This window comes from Rhinopithecus roxellana, chromosome 18 (genome assembly GCF_007565055.1).
Source record: "Rhinopithecus roxellana isolate Shanxi Qingling chromosome 18, ASM756505v1, whole genome shotgun sequence".
NCBI classification, from domain to species: Eukaryota; Metazoa; Chordata; class Mammalia; order Primates; family Cercopithecidae; genus Rhinopithecus; species Rhinopithecus roxellana.
In genome coordinates this window covers 83970685-83987375 of record NC_044566.1, presented here as the reverse complement: position 1 = coordinate 83987375, position 16691 = coordinate 83970685, and the positions used below count along the sequence as shown (strand labels likewise).

General features: G+C 36.0%; 1 protein-coding gene across 3 annotated transcripts in view; it reads right to left on the bottom strand.

Annotated features, from left to right (window-relative positions):
* The window catches only part of DIAPH3 (diaphanous related formin 3), a 517788-nt gene that overhangs the window by 274166 nt on the left and 226931 nt on the right, over positions 1–16691 (bottom strand). The gene's annotated exons all lie outside the window — the stretch shown is intronic.

Genomic DNA, 16691 nt, shown 5'->3' with positions numbered 1-16691 from the left:
TATTGATTGTGAATGTTGAATCATCTATGCATCCTTGAAATAAATCCCATTTGATCATAGTGTATTATCTTCTTGATGTACTGTTGGATTTGTTTTGCTGCTATTTTGTTGAGGATTTCTGCATCTAAATTCATCAGGAATGTTGGTCTAAGTTTTCTTTTTATGTTGGGTCCTACTCTTGTCTTGGTATCAGTGTCAAGCTGGCCTTGTAGTATGAGTTAGGAAGAATTCTCTCCTCTTCATATTTTTGGAATAGTTTGAAAGGAATTGGTGTTAGTTCTTCCTTAAAATCTTGGTAGAACTCAGCAGTGAAGCCATCCAGTCTTGGGCCCTTCTTTGTTGGAAGACTGTTTACTACTGATTCAATTTCCTTACTCATTATTGGTCTGTTCAGGTTTCCTACTCTTTCTGATTCAATACTGGTAGCTAAGTGTCCAGAAATTTCTTCATTTCTTCTAGGTTTTCCAATGTGTTGGCAAACATTTGTTCATAATTAGCCTCTAACAATCCTTTTTATTTCTGTGGTATTAGTTGTAATATCTCCTTTTGGATTCCAATTTTATGTATTTGGGTTTTCTCTCTTTTTTCTTCTAACGGTTTATCAATTTAATCTTTAAAAAAAACCACAACTTTTTATTTCTTTAATCTCATATTGTTTGTTTTTTGTTTGTCTGTTTGATTTGAGACAGGGTCTCGCTCTGTCACCCAGGCTGGAGTGCAGCAGCATGATCAGAGTTCACTGTAACCTTGACTTCTCAGGCTCAATTGATCCTCCCACCTCAGCCTCCTATGCAGCTGGGACTACAGATGTGTGCCACCACATTCAGCCAATTTCTTTTTATTTTTCGTAGAGACAGAGTCCCACTATGTTGCCCAGGCCAGTCATGAAACCCTGTCCTCAAGTGCTCCTGCCCTCAAGTGATCCTCCCACCTCAGCCTCCCAAAGTGCTGAGATTACAAGTGTGAGCCACCTCACCCAGCAATGTGTCTTCTTTTTTTGTCTCTATTTCATTTAGTTCTGCTCTGAACTTTATTATTTGTTTCCTTCTACTAACTTTGGGTTTGGTTTGTTCTTCTCCTAATTCCTTAAGATACATCACTAAGTTCTTGACTTGCAATCTATTTTTTTATGTAGGCATTTTTTGCTACAAACTTCCCTCCTAGTACTGTTTGTGCTATATTCCAAAGGTTTTGGTATATTTTGTTTCTACTTTAACTCATTTCAGAAATATTTTTTTATTTTCTTAATTTCTTCATGACTTATTGTACATTACAGAAGCAAGCTGTTTAATTTCCATATTATTTGAAAAGTTCCCAAAGTTCCTGTTGTTGATTTCTAGTGTTATTCCATTGTGAGCTACAAAGGTACTTAATATAATTTTGATTTTTGAAAATTTGTTGAAACTTGTTTTCTGGCCTAACAAATGGTCTATTCTGGAGAGTGTTCCATGCGCTGAAGAGAAGATGTGTGTTGTGCACCTACTGGATGCTATGTTCTATAAATGTCTGTTAGATCCATTTGGTCTACAATGCAGTTTCAGATTGATATTTATTTGACAATTTTCTAGCTAGATGGTCTGACAAATGCTGAAAGTTAAATTCTCCAACTACAACTATATTGGAGTGTCTCTCTCCTTGTAGATATCTGCTTTAAACATCTGGGTGTTCTGGCATTGGGCATGCATACATTTAAAACTGTTATATTCTCATGCTGAATTTGTCCCTTTATCATTATATAATGATTTTGTCTCTTTTTATCTTTTTTGACAAAATCTATTTTGACTGATACAAGTATAGCTTATTCCTGCACACTTTTGCTTTTCATTTATATACATTTTTTTCAATCCCTTCGCTTTCAGTCACTGTGTATCTTTACAGATGAAGTGAGTTATTGTAGGCAGCATATTTTTTAATCCATTCAGCCAGTCTATAACTTTTAATTAGATAATTTACACTACTTATAATCAAGGTCATTACTAATGGGTGAGCACCTACTCCTGTCATTTTGTTGATGATTTTCTGATTGTTTTGTACTTGCTTTGTTCCTCTCTTCCTCTCTGTTTATCTTTGCAGTTTGGTGGGTTTCTGTAATAACAATATTTGCGTCCTTTCTCATTTGTGTATCTGCTCTATAGGGAGTTTTACACCTTTATGTGTTTTAACAGTGGTAGATATAGCTTTCTTGGCTTCCAGATATATGACTCTCTTAAGCAAGGAGTCTAGTGGTAATGAATTCCCTCAGTGTTTGCTTGGCTGGGAAAGACTATTTCTCCCTCATCTCTGAAGAATAGCTATCGTGAGTAAAGTGTTCTTATCTTACAGTTCTTTTCTTTAAGCATTTTGTATGTATCATCCAATTCTCTCCCAGCCTGTAAGTTTTCTGCTAAAAAAAACTGATGTTAGTCTTATGGGGATTACCTTAGATGTGATTTGACACTTTTCTTTTGCTATTTTTATAACGCATTCTTTGACGTTGACTTTTGAAAATCTGAATATAATATGTCTCAAAGAAGACTTTTTGAGTTGAATCTATTTGGGAATCTTTGAGCTTCGTGTATCTGGATGTCTATTTCTTTCCCAAGACTTAGAAAGTTTTCAGCTATTATTTCATTAAATAGGTTGTCGATGCCTTTTTTCATCTCTTCTCCTTCCAGTAATCCCAAAACACAAATATATATTTGCTTAATTGTGTCCCACATGTCACACAGACTTTCTTAAATCTTCTTCTCTATTTTTCTTTTTTCTTTTTTTTGGCTTGTCTGGGTTATTTCAAAAGACCTATTCCCAAACTCAGAAGTTACTTCTTTTCGTTGCCTAGTCTACTGATGAAGATCTTGGTTGTATTTTTTATTTCCTTTATTGAATTCTTCAATTCAAGAATTTCTATTTGGCTCTTTTTTTAATATCTATCTCTTTGTTGAATTTCTCATTCTAATCAATTGTTTTCCTGATTTATTTATATTGTCTACTTGTATTCTCTGTGTTTCATGGAGTTTTGTAACGATCATTATTTTGAATTCCCTTTCAGGTCTTTTATAAAGTTCTTTTTATTTGGGGTGTGCTGTGGGAGAATTACTATGTTCCTTTGAGGTATCATGTTTCTTTCCTTTTTCATGTTTTTTTGTGTGTCCCTATAGTGATATCTGTGCACCTCCTGTAATAATGACTTCTAATTTTATAGAGTAGATTTACAGCATCAATTAAGTAGAGTGTTTGGAGTTTTGGGTGGGAGCAGCCACATAGTCTCTGTGTAATTTATTCAGCTATAATCATCAGCAGTGTCTGAGATTTCCTCAGTGGCTTAGGCTGCAGTTGTTTGTGGAGGCTTTGGTATTACTTTCCTAGTGATGAAGATGAAGAGCCAGACCCAAAGTGGGTCTGTCCTTGAGCCCAGGTGGCATGCATATGGATACCAGCAGGCTCTAGTCATCAGTCCTTAATCCCCTGGGCAGCAAACATAGGTTCTGGGAAGACCAGTCCTTGGGCCCCTGGGGGTTGTACTTGGGCACTGGCAGTAACAGTCAGGTGGCACATGTGATCATATGGCAGTCCCACACTGGAGATGGCAAGGTCGCTATTGGATAAAATTGGGAACGTGATAAGAAAGAAGAGTGTAGCAATGTGTTTCGGTAGATATGTAAATCAATAAAGGTAAAGTTCAAAATCTGAAATGCTCCAAAATCTGAAACTTTGAGCATCAAGATGGCACTCAAAGGTTATGTTCAAAGGAAATGTTCATTGCAGCATTTCAGATTAGAGAGATTTGGATTAGAGGTACTCCACCAGTAAGTATTATACAAACATTCCAAAATCTAAAATACAAAACACTTCTGGTCTGAAGCATTTCAGATAGGGGATATTCAACCTGTATATTACAATTACATATTTTGTTACATAGAATGAGGTAAGAATCAAAATTTCCATTTTCCAAAACATTTGATATTTCTGTGTCATTTTATATAACTAACCATCTTTCTCAACTGATTTTAAGTTACACTTTGATCATATACTTAGTGTCTAGATATGTTATTTCTATTTTTCTGGCCTACTAGTTCTGCTCCATTATTCCCTGTGGTACTGTTAACACTGCTATCACCCTGTCTTACGTACTATAGATTTATGATACATTTTATTCATTGTCTGCTCAAATTATTTTTCTCCATATCTAAATTTTGTTCATTTTTTTGTTTGCTTTTTTGAGATGGAGTCTTGCTCTGTCACCCAGGCCAGAGTGCAGTGGTGTGATCTCGGCTCACTGCAACCTCCGCCTCCCGGGTTCAAGCAATTCTCCTGCCTCAGGCTCCTGAGTAGCTGGGACTACAGGTGCATGCCACTATGCCCAGCTAATTTTTGTATTTTTTTTTTTAAGTAGAGACGGGGTTTCACCATGTTGGCCAGGTTAGTATCGAACTCCTGGCCTCAAGTGATCCACCTGCCTCGGCCTCCCAAAGTGTTGGGATTACAGGTGTGAACCACCATGGCTGGCCCTCATTTATTTTTCCACATGAACTTTAGAGCAACCCAAAAGATCTAAAAATAAAATCCATTAAAATTGTATTTGAATTGCAAGGCAATTGTAAATAGATTCTGAGAGATTTGATATCTTGACAATTTCCGAACTTCCTTATCATAAATATGGCATGTGTTTATAATTATTCAACTTAGCACACTGTTCTTCATGCACGACCTATATATCTTTTGTTAAGTGTTAGGTATCCAAAGGACATTTAATTTATAGTCCTAGGTATTATGTAGAAACTTTGCCTAATTTTGCATACACATTTTATAATCAGGATTTTACTTATTTTGTCTTTCATTCAGATAAAAAAATGTATTAAGCAACTAAAAGAGACTGTGTTAGGCAACAAAGATACAACGCTAGACAAGATAGAGAAATTCCTTGCCTCAAAGAATTTAAGGTCTAATTGAAGTGACTATAAAATAAATGACAATTATAATACATAGATGTATTAGTGATGTTATAGTGAGAACTACACAAGAATAAAGAAGAGCACCCTAAACATACTTGTCAAAAATAGTCCTTTTGGGTTAAATACCTAAGCAAAGTTTGAAAGGAAAAAGGAGTCAGCCAGGTAAGAAGGTGGGGATATGTGGCAAAGACACAATAATAGAAGGATAATATTTGAAGGTATAAAGGTGCAAAAACTCTAAAGGCACTGAAAGATGTGAGGATAATAAGAACAGAAAATATAAACAGAAATAAATGACACCAGAAATGAGTCAGGTACCAGATCACACAAGATATTTTAAGCCAGAATAAGACATTTGGATTTTATTCTAACAGTAATGAGGAGCCACTGAAGATTTAAGCACATGAGACATCAGGAGAACTACATTTTAGGAAAAACTCAGGCTAAAGAAGGTGGTTTAGAAGAATGGCAAAAATAACAATAGAAGGGCAAGACTGAAGGAAGTTGACAGTAATCCAAAAGAAAGTAAAGGGTACCTTCACCAAGGGCAGTAACAACAGGAGGAGTGTGGATGAGTTCCAAAAGTAGATTCTATAGTGGGAAATAGACTAATTATTGATCTAGCCCAAATTTGTCTCTTGAACTCCAGACTTGAACAACCAACTACTCTCTCTCAATATCTTTATTTGGATGTCTAATGAGCAACTGTACTTAACATGCCCAAAAGCAAACTCCTGACATATATGTGCCTACCTCCATATCTGCTCTCCTAACTATTTTCTTCAGCTTAAAAAAATGGGAATGTTCTTTTTGTTATTTTCAAGTCAAACACTTGAATTTTTGCTACTATTCCCCTCACAATAATATCTAATCCATCAGTGAATCTAGTCGATTCTAACTCCAAAATATTCACTAAAGTAATCGCTCCTCACCATCGCCCTGGTACAATTTCTTTTCGTGGTTAACATCTTTTTTCATCTGGACCACAACTTGTTTCTAACTAGTCTCCTTGCTTTCAGGCTTAACCAGCTGTAGTCTCTCCACTACAGTGCAGCAAATGAATCCTGCTAAAACTTATTGGTAAAGCCTTCCCTTACTGCCTTATATAGAAAGCAAACTCTTTACCTGGTGTTCTGCATCAACATTGCTCTGCCTTTTTTCTCCTTCAAAGCACTTACTCCTTACATACTATAAATTTGATATTGTCCCACTTCCTCCATTAGAAAATAAGACCCTTAGAGGCAGAAACTTTGATTGCCACTATATTCTTAGCACCAAGATTAAAGCCTGGAACACATCAGGTACTCAACAAATATCTTTTGGATGGATATACATATGGTCACTTGTGTGTATGTATGTATGAATCGGCAGAGTAAAAGAGAATAAAGAGGATACTCAGGCTTAAGCTATCAGATAGATGATAATGATGGTGTTTATTTAGATAAATGATGGTGATGTTTATTTAATTCAGCAACAAATGAGAAACAGGTTTGGACACTAGTCCAGTTTAAAACATGTTCAGTTACAGAAGCGCTTCTATATCCACATAGTCATGTACAAGAGGCAGCTGGACATACAGAAGTGGAGAAGAGAAAATGGGAATGATGATACAGGTATCAGTCCTAGTAACTACTTCATTGACTGTGACAAGTTTTCCAGGTACCATATAATGACACTTTCATCTCCTTATTCCCAGAATTTAAACTTTATTTCTGGTCTTGTTGTATTAGTTAAAATTTTCAGATGAAGACTAATAAAAAAGTTAGTAGGATTCCCTTCCTTAACCTGACCAAATAGCAATCCTCAACTTCTCAGAAAATATATATGTTTTATTTTCTTGTCTTTATTCTTAAGAGCAGACTGTAACTTTTTATTTTTCTCATCATTATCAGTATCCTTTTACATTCTGAAACATTTCGTAGTCTACCAAAAGAAAAATGTCAAAGACACAAGTAACTGTAAATTTTAAATCACACTTTCTGAACACCTATTAAGTACTGCACTGAATGCTTTCCGTTTCTGTTTCTTATATAATTCTCATTATAGTCATCCTAATACTACTACTACTATCATTGTCATCATCATCATCACAATAAGAAAAAATAATGCTTAGGTTAATTTTAAGCAACAAATCTGATAAAAGAATGATGACCACCTGACTTGGACTCCAATATTATTTTCACTACCTATGAAGTACATTAAGTGTCACAGTTTAAAAAAAACAAATACAAGCAACCTTCACCACTTCAACCTCCAAATAAGACACTGACATAATTTAACCAATTCTACTTTTTGAAAATAAAAATGACAAATTAGACTCTTACTGAATTTAATGTATCAGGATACTCAGGATGGTGAGTATATACCCAGTAAGATAATGCTCTTCTCCCATCTTCGCTGCTATCATATACTCATAGGATTGTTGGAACAAAGGATCAATGGCACTTAGAGAGTGAGAATATGGACAAAGGGATACAAAGAAGCAGAATTGCCTAAGAGAGAAGACAATAGAAATTTTAAAACCAAAAGAGAAATACTTTTTTGTTGATATGAAGCCAGATAATGAGTCTATTATCCAAAAAGATTGATTTGGAAAAATCTTTCATATTGAGAGATAACAAAAGGGTTTTTGTTTGTTTGTTTGTTTGTTTGTTTGTTTTATTTTTTAATGTAATCAGGGCTGCATCAGTGGAAAACCAGCAAAAATGTTTTATGCAAAGATCACTGATAACCTAATGTTGGCAACAATAAGGATGAATTAACAACGAATGAGAATAAAGGAGGACATTTAGTGAGAATAAAGTTTTTATACAGAATACTATTTCCATTAGTCATGCTGGCAAAACCTCTGGTAAAATACTAGCATGCCTGGAGGAAGGGCAAGGTCTTCCTTCAGAGAACTCAGGCCTGGTATCCTGCAGCAGGTTCTACATCCCAGCCCGCCACATACTAGTCACTAAACCTCATTATGGCTGTGATTGCTCATCTATGATATAGGGACACTGTCCCTCTACGAGTAGTTATGAAAATGAAATGAGATGATAAACACCTTCATGTAACCCTCCCCCTGTGGTGACAAAGAAGAATACAATCAGAGTCCATAAACACAATTTAGCATTCAAGAGTAAAGCACACTTTAGGCTCAAACCCATGAATCGGTGGAGCTATTCTTCTAAAGCCAGTTCAAAATACATTTACTCTGAAATACTAGATTTTCTCAAATATAACATGAAACTCTGAATCATAAAGTCAGATAATTAGTGCCATCTATACTTGTGATCTAGCTTTGTTGCCATTAGAGTTCTGTGTTTAATCTTACTTCCTAGAGATGCTGTGTAAGGCTCCATTTTTCCAAGAGAAGATTAATACTGTTCAAAAACTGTTCTGATCACTAACACAGCATATGCCGCATTTTATAAGGGTTTTATGTCAGAATGAAGTCAAAGATGACAAAAGTTTCTATGTTGCCAAGAGCCATGAACTGAAAAAGTCTCTTTTAATTACATTTTCCCTTCATTCTTTTTCTATTTTCAAAGTTTCAAAAATAGTCGCAAAATTATATAAAGAATATCCTTTCAAAATATTTTCTTTCATACTAAACTTTCCATTTAAAAAATTACAATTCCATGTCACATGGTTATACATATTAGTACATAATCAGATTGATTAATCTACTAATCAGATTGATTAAAAACATAGCTTTCTAGGAGTAAGACTCCATATAAATGTTATCATACATTATTTAACCATTGCAAAAGAAAAAACACCTCAGAATATGCAGTTTTAAATGTTTTAGTAGTCAGTATAGGCATAAAAGGTAATAAAAAACACCTTTCTCTTTCTATAACTGAGTATTTTAAATCAGCAAACATTACTAATAAGTGTTTATTCTGCTTTTCTTGGTGCTCCCTGGTTAAATGTATCTTATGACAATATGCATTTAAAATATTAAGCATTTTAAGCTTTTTTTCTGGTATGTCTTTAGCATAGATATTATTAAATTTTACATATTAATGTTTATAATAAATTACCTTTTTAAATAGACTGTAATTACACTAGCCTTAAGAGGATCAAAATAAGTATATCTGATTAAATAAGCAAGCATTCTTCTCTATGACATAGAGAGAAGTCAATAAATTCAACTCAACTAAAAAAATAAGGTAAGCAAAATAATTTGTCTAGAAAATGAAAAACAACAGTCCCTAACAGTCTTCAAATGGGGAGACATCTATGAAATATTTGCATAATTGCTGTTATTTTTCTTTGCTTTCTAACCCATAAGATTCTAAGAGGCTGATAAAGAGTATCAAAATTTAAAAGATACAAATTTTTGAACCAGAACAGCCCTTCAGTACGGACTTGAACCACTTCATTCTATAAATCAGGAAACCTAAGCACAGAGAATATAAGTTACTTGCTGAAGGTGGCACAAGGCTTGGCTATGAGCAGTCCTGAGACCAGGAACTGACCGCCACACAGCAAGCCTAGATCATCCTCCGGGACAGGGAATTTGCATGAGGAAAGCAGTCTGCAACCAAACACATTAGTAAGGATAACTCCCCACACTTTGCATTTACACTTAATTCAAATTTTCCCTTCCTGTACATGTTCACCAGGACACTCAGTGGGAAACTGAATAGGCCTGAGGGAGGGAAGAGAAATGTTTAGTCTCCAGAACACAATGAACAGGATTTAAAGCTTTGGGAAATAACTATATAGCTGACTGTTGAACAAGACATGCTTGCACTGCACAAGTACACTTATAAGCAGATATTTTTCAATAAATGTAGTCAGCTTTCCATACTGGCAGATTCCCATTTGCAATCAAGCACAGACTGAAACTACAGTATTCTCAAGAAGCAAAGCCCATGGATATGGAAGGTCAACTGCAGGTTGGGCAGAATCAACTTTAGGACTTGAGTATGTGTGGATTTTAGTATTTGTTGGGTTCCTGGAAATAATCCCCTGCAAATACAGAAGGAAGACTCTAGGTCCAAAGGAAAAGGCAAGAATTTGCCTATCACTACCTCTCAAGTAGTAGGTAACTTTGGATAGGGTTCAGTTATTCAGCCATATAGTAAATGGAATACACCTGATAATCCGAAACTTAAAGGTCAGAAATGGAGAACAGGCAAATGACTGAGAAAAAAACTAAATTTCTGAGAGTTAACAACATTAGTGGTTGATAGGACAATATAGTTTCAAAGAAGGTTTAGGTAGCTCAAAAGCAAATGATTCAGAATACATAGGGAAAAAAGGGAAAAAATTTGGAATGTTTTTGTGAGTTGGCAATAGATCCTTGAGAAAACATCGAAGTAAATACTTTGGTACTGAAAACCACATTGTATAAATCACTTTAGTCATATCTGGCCTCTCAAACCAAGTTTTAATATTTCTAGGCACATAAATAAATGGGTATGTACCTAAAAACATATAAAATAATCAGTGGAGAAATAGGCTATTTTTCTATTCAAATACTAATATATGACTGCCATAACTAATCAGTGTATTTTACTAGCAAAAAGAAATCTGTTTGACAATTCAAGGCTAATAATTATATAATATATAGAAAGAGTAGCTGAAGCCCTAAATAAAATTTTGTGAAACAGATTATTTCAACTGTAGCAATCATCAAAAATGTAGCAGATAAATGCATATTTCTCTTTCTGTGACATTCTGTTTTAGCAGACAATGTCACAAAACAAATAGTCTTTTCTCTGCAACTCAAGTCCTATATGCACAGGAATAAGAACCTCACTGCTTAATAAACCCTTCATTACGGGTATATCTAGTTTTTTTAACCACAGTTATATGTACAAAAGAACTGTTAAAGTATTGGGAAATGTTCTGTTAAAAAAACTTAAAAGTATATACCTCAAAACAACAATGATTTTTATAAAGATGACCTAAAGAATGCTTCCCCTACCTCTTTATTCCTATAAGAAAATAAAAATCAAAATATTTCATAAAAACTGCTTAATATCCAAGGATCTTTTAAATTATAATGATTAGCAACTTTGCTCATCTCAAAAGTATGACCCCTACAAAAAGAACCATTTTATTGAGGTTTCCTTGGGTATAATCATCCTCTCATAACTGAAAGATTTAACTAGCAGAAAAACAAGAGTTCAAATCAAATAAAATATTAACACCATTCAAATTTGCAGATGAAACAACTTTTTAAATTCACAAGCTGTAGATTAGGGAGAAAAATAATCCTGAAAAGTTAAGCCTATTTATCACATATATCTTAGCGTTAATTGGGTTCATTGCAATTTGAGATGAGCTCTGACTGAATGGATTTAAGGCTAAGAGAAGTAAAAGATATCAGGAAAGAGAGTTAAAAACCCAACTGAAAGAAAACTGAATCCTGTTCTAACATGATCTCTCTTGGCTCATCACAACTTCTTAAGAAAACATCCCTAAATTTTCATGTGTCCTCAAAATCTCCCCACCATAAGAAACACTTCTAGTATCTGGCCCCTGTGAATTCTTCTTGAATGCTGGTGTTTCCCAATCATGGAACAACACATGTACATTCATAAAATATAATTTTTCCAGCCGGGTGCAACGGTTCATGCCTGTAATCCCAGCACTTTGGGAGGCCAAGGTGGGCAGATCAGGGGGTCAGGAGATCAAGACCTTCCTGGCTAACATGGTGAAATCCCGTCTCTACTAAAAATACAAAAAATTAGCCGGGCGTGGTGGCGGGCGCCTGTAGTCTCAGCTACTTCGGAGGCAGAGGCAGGAGAATGGCGTGAGCCCAGAACGTGGAGCTTGCAGTGAGCCAAGATCACGCCACTGCACTCCAGCCTGGGGAACAGAGAGAGACTTCGTCTCAAAAAAATAATAATAATAATAATAATAATAATATTTTTCCACTATTTTTATATATAACATTCTCTCATATGTTCTCTGATGGTATCAGAAGGTAGAAATATATCTCTGCTAAAATAAATTACAAAGCCAACTCTGAAAGTTAATGTATGACATCCAAAGGCATATACAAGAGAAAGTACAAGAGAGGAGAACAGTCAAGAATGAGAACTCAGTGTACATTCCTAATTTAGAAGAATTAAATCCAAATGATAACACAGGTAATTCAGGATTTCTAGCATGGTGTTGAATGGAAAGAGTTGATAAATCAATTTACTAGTATTTGTACAAACAATGCTAAGCAACTTGAGAATAGAAAAAGTAACAATACATTATATTAACCAACAGATAAAAAGGAATGCCATATTAAATCATGGGCAGACCATCCTGGTGTATTCCTGGGGAAAACAGAACACAATCATCAAAACAGCCAGAGTGGCCAGGCGCGGTGGCTCACGCCTGTAATGCCAGCACTTTGGGAGGCCGAGGCGGGCAGATCACAAGGTCAGGAGATCGAGACCGTCCTGGCTAACATGGTGAAACTCCGTCTCTACTAAAAATACAAAAACAATTAGCTGGGCATGGTGGCGGGTGCCTGTACTCCCAGCTACTCGGGAGGCTGAGGCAGGAGAACAGTGTGAACCCGGGAGATGGAGCTTGCAGTGAGCTGAGATCGTGCCATTGCACTCCAGCCTGGGAAACACAGAAAGACTCCATCCGAAAAAAAATAAATAAATAAAAAAAAAAACAGCCAGAGTGATTATCCAAAACTTGATAGAAGAGAAGTGATCTGACACAAAAATGACCATTATTCCAAAATACTGAAAAACAATTACAACGATAGCAAAATGGTCAAGCTTAAGTAGTAGAATTTTACAATAAACTTACTTCTATATTTGATGACAGCCTGCCCAATCCCAATACAAATTTTGTGATCTTGTATTGGGAGAGAGGGAAGGTGGGGGATGGGAGGGGAAGCAAACAAAGAAAGAAAGAAAATGCTTTATTCTGTGGGGCATGGGGTGTGAGTGTGCCAGGGTAGAAAAAAGGAGGACAAGGTAGAGACAATACCTAAGTATTTGTTCAACTGAACTCAACTTTTATTATCTAGACTTTCTGATATGTAATTATCCTCTCTCTGCTTTTATGTTCTTGTTTTTGATAGCTCAGTTGGGAATTCAAGTCACTTGCCCAGTTTCTCAGTTACTGAATCGTTATTCCTCTGTGCTCTAAGAATAATGCTCCAGTTAGCATTCCACATTATTCTGGTCTCCAATTAGTCTAGCTAATTGGAGTTCCATTATTTGCCCGATCTGTGTTCTAGAATCAACTATTCTGTGCTAGTTTCTGTCCCCACAATCTCCTGAATTTGGAATTTTTGTTAATCTGGGCTGTTAAAATTTGTAGTTCTATGTTATCTTACCTTCTGGCTGGAGCTTGTGTTGTGTACATCCTATATAGCTACTTATAACACCCGGCTTACAGTGGCACAAACCTGTAATCCCAGCACTTTAGGAGGCCAAGGCTGGATTACTATTTGAGGCCAGGATTTCAAGACCAGCCTGGGCAACAAAATGAGTACTCATCTCTACAAAAAACATAAAAATTAGCTGGGCATAGTGGTATGCACCTGTAGTGCTAGCTACTCAGGAGGATGAAGTGGGAGGATCACTTGCACCCAGGAGTTTGAGGCTGCAGTGAGCTAAGATCATGCCACTGCATTCCAGCCTGGGCAACAGTGGCAGATCTTGTTTTGAATAACAACAACAAAAAAAATTTAATAAAATGTTCAGCTCACATGCAGACCTCTTTTCCACTGTACCATCGAACTGCAACCCAAATGTTTCATATACACTTCCCTAGTAGTATAAGGAGGTGAGGTTAAAGGAAGACTAGCAGGATTCATTTTATATTGTGATTAGAAAATGATATTTTAAAAAATAATCTTCCTATGAGAGAGTAGAGAATGGGGAGTTAGTGTTTAATGGGTACAGAGTATCAGCTGGGGAAGATGAGAAGTTCTAAAGATGGATGGTACTGATGGATGCACAACATTATTGTTGCTAATGCCACAGAACTGTACACTTAAACATGGTTAAAATGGTAATATTTTGTTATGTATACTTAACCACAACATTTAAAAATAGAAAAAAATTATTTATGAGGCTCGATTTCAAATCACTCATTTTAATTTGACCTCTTGATTTGAAAATTTATGTAGGAATGATGTAGTCAATATTTTGCTTTGTCAAATGAAGAACAAAATCTAAGTGTCTGTAAAATTAATCAGACCAAACTGGGATCATTTAAAATGTATACGTTCTTTCTCAAGAGCTGTTCAAAGGCAAAGGTGGTCCTTATTCACTACATACCTCAAACTTATACATTGGTTTGACTATTTACATGATGGTATAGATAGTGCTGTTACAAAATAATGATTCCTCTTCTACCTTTCACCCGGATTTCCTCTCCAAATTGTAAAAAGAATTTCATTCTCGGGCAATTCCATGTTTCAAGAACCTAATCACATTCCTATTTCCTTGAATACCCAGCTCTCAGATTTCCAAGCTTGTAGTAGCCCATAACAATTACTCTGTTATTAAAGGTGCATAGTGATAATGATAAAGCCAGGGCAGACTTTTACACGAAAGGAAGATCTTCATCTTTTCCTACACAGAAACTGACTCTCTTCAGCTTCTTGTTCTTTGTCACATAAAGACAGGTGGCACATGGATAATGTATAGAATTAGATTTTGGAAAGAAAACCCAAGCCATCCTTATGCTTCAAAGCCTCAAAACATTTACCCAGGACCAGAGACCAGCAAGATGTATCTGGAATATTCAGACAAAAGTCAGGTTAACAATGAAATGGCTCTTTATCTAGGTTTGTTGTGGATCCCTGTATATACATAATGACTTCTATTGACTAAGGCAAAGTCAACTTTTTATTTTCTAGTTAAACAATACATATGTATATGTATGTACAGAGAGAATGAGATGTGTGTGTGTGTGTGTGTGTGTGTGTGTGTGTGTGTGGTGTGTGTCTCACCAAGGAATCACACAGGAAAAATGGAGAGCTAAGCCAAGTCAGGACTCAGAAATCCCTGGATGGTTTATAATCCTCCAAGCCCCAACAAAAACTCCAAAGAATATAAAATAAGCAACACTTTCATCCCCTTGCCAATGTCCATATTTGAAGTTAGGCTACTTACAAAATCAAAATCTCCCAATATTTTCGAGCCTGCCCCCACCCCCTCAAACAATCTTACTTTCAGCGTAACAACCATATCTGCTATTAAGAACGTACTTAACAGAGCTGTATTGTGAAATGGGGAGCAAGGTAACCTTTCATTAATGGGAATGCACTGGCTTAAATTGTATTAGAAATCTCACTTTAAATTTAATTACTTCACAATTATGTTTGGCCACCTGACACTTGGGCAGAGAGAAGAATTAACATCTTAGTGAAGAAGAATCTTTACAAGAACTGAAATATCCCTCACTGTAAACTCCCCAACCTAACTAATTAAAAACTATCTTTAACTTTAAATGCCTCCAGAAAATGTCAGACAGTAAAAGTTATTGTTCAAAAGACATACACCAAAAAGACAATGCAGAACAGAAACACAATACTAAACAGAACACCTCCGACATCCAGGAACACCTATTAATTGGGACTCTCTGGCTCATGTCAAAATTTCTAATCTCTAAAATGTTTTAATAAATCATATTCATACTCTTAAGACTATTTTACTTCATGTTGGAAACATCAAATCTGTATTTCATATAATTTCTTGAATTTCTGAAAGATTCAAATCCTTTTTTTCCCAACTAAAATGGACCGTGGAATATCATCTAATTAAAAAAAAAAAAAATCTCATTTTCCAATAAGAAAACTAACCCATAAGAGGCTAAGGGTCTGGCAAATGAAAATGAGGACTCTGGATACTCATTCTTGTGCTTATGCCATCCTGGCCATTCAAAGCTTATCTAGCCCACCAGTAGAAACTGCAAATGTGATGACAAAAGAACTAAATGGAATTAAAAGCAGAATGAGTAAGATTCATTCTACCCTGCAGAGAAAGTGGAGCCAGATAATAATTGGAGATGATAACTGGAGATTAATATTTTTCTTTTCTGAAATTTGTCCCATAGCATTGCCATTTCAGGATCAATGGCATTTATTTCCTCTGGGGAGAAAAGATAAACCTTAGAATAAGAGGTCATTCTTCAGCACTGAGTGTAAAATTAGATTTCTGTTAATATCTACAGTGAGACAATAGTCTTGAAAGTTATGTGGTTCTGGCCGGGCGCGGTGGCTCAAGCCTGTAATCCCAGCACTTTGGGAGGCCGAGGCGGGCAGATCACAAGGTCAGGAGATCGAGACCATCCTGGCTAACACGGTGAAACCCCGTCTCTACTAAAAAATACAAAAAAAAAAATAGCCGGGCGAGGTGGCGGGCGCCTGTAGTCCCAGCTACTCGGGAGGCTAGGCAGGAGAATGGCGTGAACCCAGGAGGCAGAGCTTGCAGTGAGCTGAGATCTGGCCAGTGCACTCCAGCTTGGGTGACAGAGTGAGACTCCGTCTCAAAAAAAAAAAAAAAAAAGAAAAGAAAGTTATGTGGTTCAATTGCAAAAGCTGGGGTCTTACAGGAAAAAAAAAAAAACTTAATGCAGTCACAAAACATTCCCTTAACTATATAAAACTGAGAACAGGGTGCTACTATAAGCAGTGGCTATGAAGGATGCAGCATATGAGAAAAGGACAGAGTGTCAGACATACGGAAGACACAAAAGCCCTTCCTAGGCCAAGGGAGAACTCACAGGGGATCAGAAGGACAAGATCAGAATTCAGATACATCTCTGGAGGGTGTGCTCTTTTCC